Source organism: Triticum urartu, chromosome 7A, assembly GCF_056163025.1.
Source record: "Triticum urartu cultivar PI428250 chromosome 7A, HENAU_Tu73, whole genome shotgun sequence".
Taxonomy (NCBI): domain Eukaryota; kingdom Viridiplantae; phylum Streptophyta; class Magnoliopsida; order Poales; family Poaceae; genus Triticum; species Triticum urartu.
This window is the reverse complement of record NC_141879.1, coordinates 612,441,995-612,447,805: the sequence shown is the minus strand read 5'-3', so window position 1 is coordinate 612,447,805 and position 5,811 is coordinate 612,441,995. Positions and strand designations below refer to the sequence as shown.

At 44.1% G+C, this 5,811-nt stretch overlaps 1 long non-coding RNA gene across 8 annotated transcripts; it reads right to left on the bottom strand.

The window, feature by feature from the left end:
• Positions 1-1,565: 1,565 nt before the first annotated feature.
• Positions 1,566-4,607, bottom strand: LOC125520132 (uncharacterized). Of its 8 annotated transcripts, XR_007288494.2 has the most exons (4): positions 3,060-4,607; positions 2,858-2,931; positions 2,554-2,741; positions 1,566-2,032 (listed from the first exon to the last, which is right to left on the bottom strand). It is a non-coding gene; the product is annotated as an uncharacterized LOC125520132 (long non-coding RNA). The 8 variants fall into 8 exon arrangements; XR_007288492.2 differs by having other exon boundaries at positions 2,858-4,607; XR_007288497.2 differs by having other exon boundaries at positions 2,554-2,672; positions 2,858-4,607.
• Between the last annotated feature and the right edge of the window lie 1,204 nt (positions 4,608-5,811).

Below are 5,811 nucleotides of genomic sequence, written 5' to 3'. Positions count from 1 at the left end.
GTAACCGACTTTGTGTAACCCTAGCCCCCTCCGGTGTCTATATAAACTGGAGGGTTTAGTCAAGATACAATCATACCATAGGCTAGCTTCTAGGGTTTAGCCTCTACGATCTCGTGGTAGCTCAACTCTTGTAATACTCATATCATCAAGAACAATCAAGCAGGACATAGGGTATTACCTCCATCAAGAGGGCCCGAACCTGGGTAAACATCGTGTCCCCTGCCTCCTGTTACCATCCGCCTTAGACGCACAGTTTGGGACCCCCTACCCGAGATCCGCCGGTTTTGACACCGACACTCTCCCTCGAAGCTCTACTGTATCGTGAGTTCACGAGACATTATCGAGCCGAACGTGTGCAGATCGCGGAGGTGCCGTATCTTTGGTACTAGATCGTCCGATTGTGAAGACGTACGATTACATCAACTGCGTTGTCATAACGCTTCCGCTTACGGTCTAGGAGGGTACGTGGACGATACTCTCCCCTCATGTTGCTATGCATGACCATGATCTTGCGTGTGCGTAGGAATTTTTTGTGAAATTACTGCGTTCCCCAATAGTGGCATCTGAACCAGGTTTATGCGTAGATGTTACTAGCAAAAGACCCGTGCGTTGCAACGGGAGAAAACATTGACTACGTTGCAACAGAAGAAAAAGAATAATTCTTTTTTTATATTCCTACCTTACCTTAATAATGTGAATTAAAAGAATGACTTAATTGAATAATGCAAAAAAATGTTGAATAATGTATGAAAATGCATGGAATAGACGTTAGTACAAGTATTTTATTTTATATAAAAAGGAAAAAAGTATGTGTTTACCTCCAGCCGGTAGGGCTGTCAACAAAGCTCGGACTCAATGTACTGTTTAGTGCTCCATTAACTTATTTTTTAGTGTATCATGCTGGATTAACTATATGCTTAAATTTGAGTTCAACCTGCTTGCCTCGTTCGGCGGCCTGGCCAAAAATCACACTTTCAAGGTCAATGCAAGATGGCCACTTTGACTGGTTGATATGTTAAATAGAGAACATGTAATTTCCAATAGATCATGATGTATTGTGCTCTAAATTTGTACTATTTCTTCATTGGTTGCTTATTTGTGATTGGTAAAACAACTATTATAGCCTATAGCTTAAGGGCATCTACAATGCTACTCTTGTGCAGACGCCTAGAGTAAACATCAAAAAAATTAAGAAAAAGTAAGTGCCTTCTTCTCCAATGTTAGACGCTTATCACGGGCTCTAAATACGTAGGGCCGGCTCCCGGTTTCTTAAATCGCATGTCCAGGAAAAAAGCAAGCGCTCGATGCATCTATTGGCATCAATGCGGCATCAGGCGCTGGGACCAAATAACGTAGCTGGCGATCTATCGGAAAATAAATCCTAGTGTCCACCATTGGCGCCTAGCATTGGGGATGCCCTAAGAGACATGCAATCTGTATATATCCGGTATCAAGTCGCACAAATAAATTTATTTGTAGCTTAATGCATATATAATCTGCCGGAAAACATATATGATTATCTGAAAGATGTGGTACACATATATTCGTATGAAAAAGGCACTGCCTTTGGCTCAGTTAATCCATTTATAGACATATATTCAAACAGAAGAGTACATGTACATTTTGTGTGCCCCTTGTATGATTTTTAAACGGTGTCTATGCTGAACAATAGCTTTGAATACATAATTCAATTCCAAAAAATACAGTCAACATACAGAGGGATTGTGGTTTGAAGTTGCAGTATAGTAGACCAAATGTAATGCAAGGCACGCTTGACCTAAAAAGGTTTTTTTTGCGGGTGATCTAAAAAGGTTATGTTAGTAATGAAAAAATATGGGCGGCGGCATGCAAGAAAATTTTGTAGTAATGTATGTCTATTGGGTGGGATTAGGATTAGACCACCGCTTCCTATTAGGTGTAAGATGCTCCCCTTTCTCAGTTTCTTCTAACCAAGTAAGCCGATTGGTTAGTGCGATTCGGTCCTCAACAGAAAATGGAGTCTCTTCCTTCAACAAAAGAAATGATTTATGACCTGAAAATATAACCAATAAACAATGAGTGAATACTTATCTTTATTTAAAGGGATATAAATTGTGGTTCTTTGATTGCTCTACCCATTACTCTGACCACTTACATTAAGCATCTATCACAGATATATATGTATCATGGTTTCCAAAAGCTATTCCCCAAGTGGATACAGCAATAAGAAGCCAGGGGGTGAATCATTATCTTTTAGCATGGACACCATGATGTTTCAACGTTCTGTCATTGCATTGAACAGGAAAGAGCCTTCTTGGCAGAGGTGCATCACTATTACCTTCAGCATAGCGAATATTGCCACTGAACAACACTCATAATGCCAAGATAGAAATATTATTATAAGGTATGCTAATTCAAGTGGTCGTCAATAGCAAGAGAAACAGTGTGTTGTATCACTGTTGTTATATATCTGAAATCTCAGTGCACATCACATATATATTTTCTAGCAATACCAAGCTTTGATCTCAAACAGAACATATCCACGTTACCCTCGGGATAACTGAACAACAATACCTGACAGTGGGTCACTCAGTTGAGTCCATCCATCTTGGCACCAAATCGAAAGTTCCGGGTAGCTCCAGCTTGCCAAATAAAATCTGAATGATTATGATTTATGCACCTAGGTGATATCCCTGTGCAGATCATAATGGTTATACTGTGCGTGTTACCAACTTTGCTAGCCACATCACAGGTATTTACACCTAAAGGGTTAAAGGACAAAATATTCAGCACTTACTATGAGTAAAGGAAAATCCTAAAAATTATATCTATGGACTTGCAAAGACAATCAAGAGCAAAGGCTGATGTGAAAGCTTACATTCGGTGTATATATGACTCATCTTATTCCACCGAATTGTCACTGATAGCACAAACATTGTAATTTGGAACTAACTGGACAGAAAAATATGATGCAAATTTATGTCCTCTCGCATGAAACATATCATTACAGCTGCAAAATCATGTCATGGAATAGAAGCTACCATTAATCATGTTCGTGCAAGAGGCTGCAAAAACTCTACCTATATACTCCCTTTGAATCACCCTGGCAGCAGCCAAGCCCTCTGCCGTTCCGCCAGCTGTGAAGCCACCATGGTCCACCTTGAGTTTTTGCATGGTTCATCTTCTCTGTGCTGAACACGTTGGAGATGAGATTCTTCTGCCTTCTCTGCTTTTGGAAAAAAACATAAAAGGCCTACAGATCAAACCGTCATATATATGCCACTTCAGTTTCTATAATTTATTGATTCTCTTAAAATTAAATGATGTTTTGTCATCTCGTGTTTGTTAAAATATATAATCAATTGCAAGGGATTATAGGCCGGATGTATGATTTTTATTTATGTTTGGCTGCTGCACAGTCATTACCAGTTGCATGGATAGCCGGCTAGTCAATGGACGGAAAGCTACATAAGCAGGATGCCGCTTTGCAAGTTTACTCGTGCATCAATGAACCATTGAATAAATGAAATCTATCCACATATCCAGGTCTATGGTAGGAGCCTAGAGAGGCACGCCAACAAGAATTGATTGCCAACGCCAAGGAACTGCAAGCTTGACACTGGTGAGCTGCACGCCCGCGGTACAGAACCGCATGCCAACGAGCTAAACCAACACCGCGCTGTCAGCTGCATGTGCTGCCCAAACCACACTCACAGACCTGGATGTCGTGGAGAATTGGATCCGAGGTAGGAGCAAGAACAACACATGGCCACCAGCCAGATTGCCCCACCGATGAACTGCACTGCACACACACAACAACACTGAATCTGCTAGCACGCAGTACTGAACTACACATATCCCGTGAAACAGGGAGCTGAACTGAAAACTTAACCTTAAATTGCACAAATCAAACTTTTGCCACTGCACCGAACTGCAACTCCCGTGATGCCTGAACGCAAGCAGCGTGGCCGATGCACTGCACCTGGAGTATTGCACGCACACGAAACAAATTGCAAGTCCGCGCCGGCTGGGATTTTCACCGTGAGATGGCCGACATCTTCACTGCGGTCCACCATGTGGGTGGGTGTCGTGGAGGTGACAGCCAGAGGAAGGTGGTGGACCACCTGCTCACCTCCTTAACAGAGAAGTGAGCGACATGTGAGCTGCGCATGCTCGCATGTGAGGAAGAAGGGACGAGGGGAACGGCCCATCCAGTCACAGCGGCGTGGTCCATGAGCCTGGCTTCCAGCGCCAAACTGCGGAGAGAGGGGGGATCTCTCCTACGGCTCAAGGTAGAAGAAGGTGGTAGATGGCCGGGGACGACCGGATCTAGCGCTGTAGGCGGTGGTTGGCGCCGCAGCGCTCCGCGGTGGCCGGATCCGGCGCTGGTGGCCATACGCGGGAGGAGCGCAATAGCGCGGGTGGTGGAAGGGGTCGGGTTGCGCTGCTAGGTAGGGGCGGCAGGTGGCGCGGAGTTTCTGGGCTGCCGGTGAGATGTGGTGGGAGGCGGTGGAGGTTGGGGCGGCACGAGGGAGGCCGGGGAGGAACCGCACGGGAGAAGGAAACTCTGGGTCGGGCGCTCCGCGGGCACTGGTGGTGGCGGCTGCGGCACTCGGGCCTGGGCGGGTCGGATCTGGGCTTGAAACGTTTTCTCACTTTAAAAAGGACCGCGGGTTTAATACCAAAAACCACAAGGACTTTTCTGCAAAATTGGTGACGACGTACGACCAGAAACAATAGCTGGTTTATTATTAGAGGAAGATATGCATGAGTAGAACACAAAGGAGTTGTGGGCGTGGGTATATATATATTGATTTCTTCACTAGTTGATTCTTGATTCAGCGGCATTATTGGATGAAGCGGCCCAGACCGACATTATGCTACGCTTACGCGAGACTAGTTCTACCGACGTGCTTCGCACATAGGTGGCTAGTTGGTGTCTATTTCCAGCTTTAGTTGAATCGGATTCAATGAACATGGTTCTTTCTGAAGATCAAAAAGCAATCACTATACCGCGTTGTGGTTTTTGATGCGTAGGTAAGAACGGTTCTTGCTCAGCCCGTAGCAGCCACGTAAAACTTGCAACAACAAAGTAGAGGACGTCTAACTTGTTTTTGCAGGGCATGTTGTGATGTGATATGGTCAAGACATGATGCTAAATTTTATTGTATGAGATGATCATGTTTTGTAACACAGTTATCGGCAACTGGCAGGAGCCATATGGTTGTCGCTTTATTGTATGAAATGCAATCGCCATGTAATTGCTTTACTTTATCACTAAGCGGTAGCCATAGTCATAGAAGCAATAGTTGGCGAAACGACAATGATGCTTCGATAGGAGATCAAGGTGTCAAGCCGGCGACGATGGTGATCATGACGGTGCTTTGGAGATGGACATCAAAGGCACAAGATGATGATGGCCATATCATATCACTTATATTGATTGCATGTGATTTTTATCCTTTATGCATCTTATTTTGCTTAGTTCAGTGGTAGCATTATAAAATGATCTCTCACTAAATTTCAAGGTATAAGTGTTCTCCCAGAGTATGCACCGTTGCTACAGTTCATCGTGCCGAGACACCACGTGATGATCAGTTGTGATAAGCTCTATGTTCACATACAACGGGTGCAAGCTAGTTTTGCACACACGGAATAGTCGGGTTAAACTTGACGAGCCTAGCATATGCGGATACGGCCTCGGAACACTGGAGACCGAAAGGTCGAGCGTGAATCATATAGTAGATATGATCAACATAGTGATGTTCACCATTGAAAACTACTCCATCTCACGTGATGATCGGACATGGTTTAGTTGATATGGATCACGTG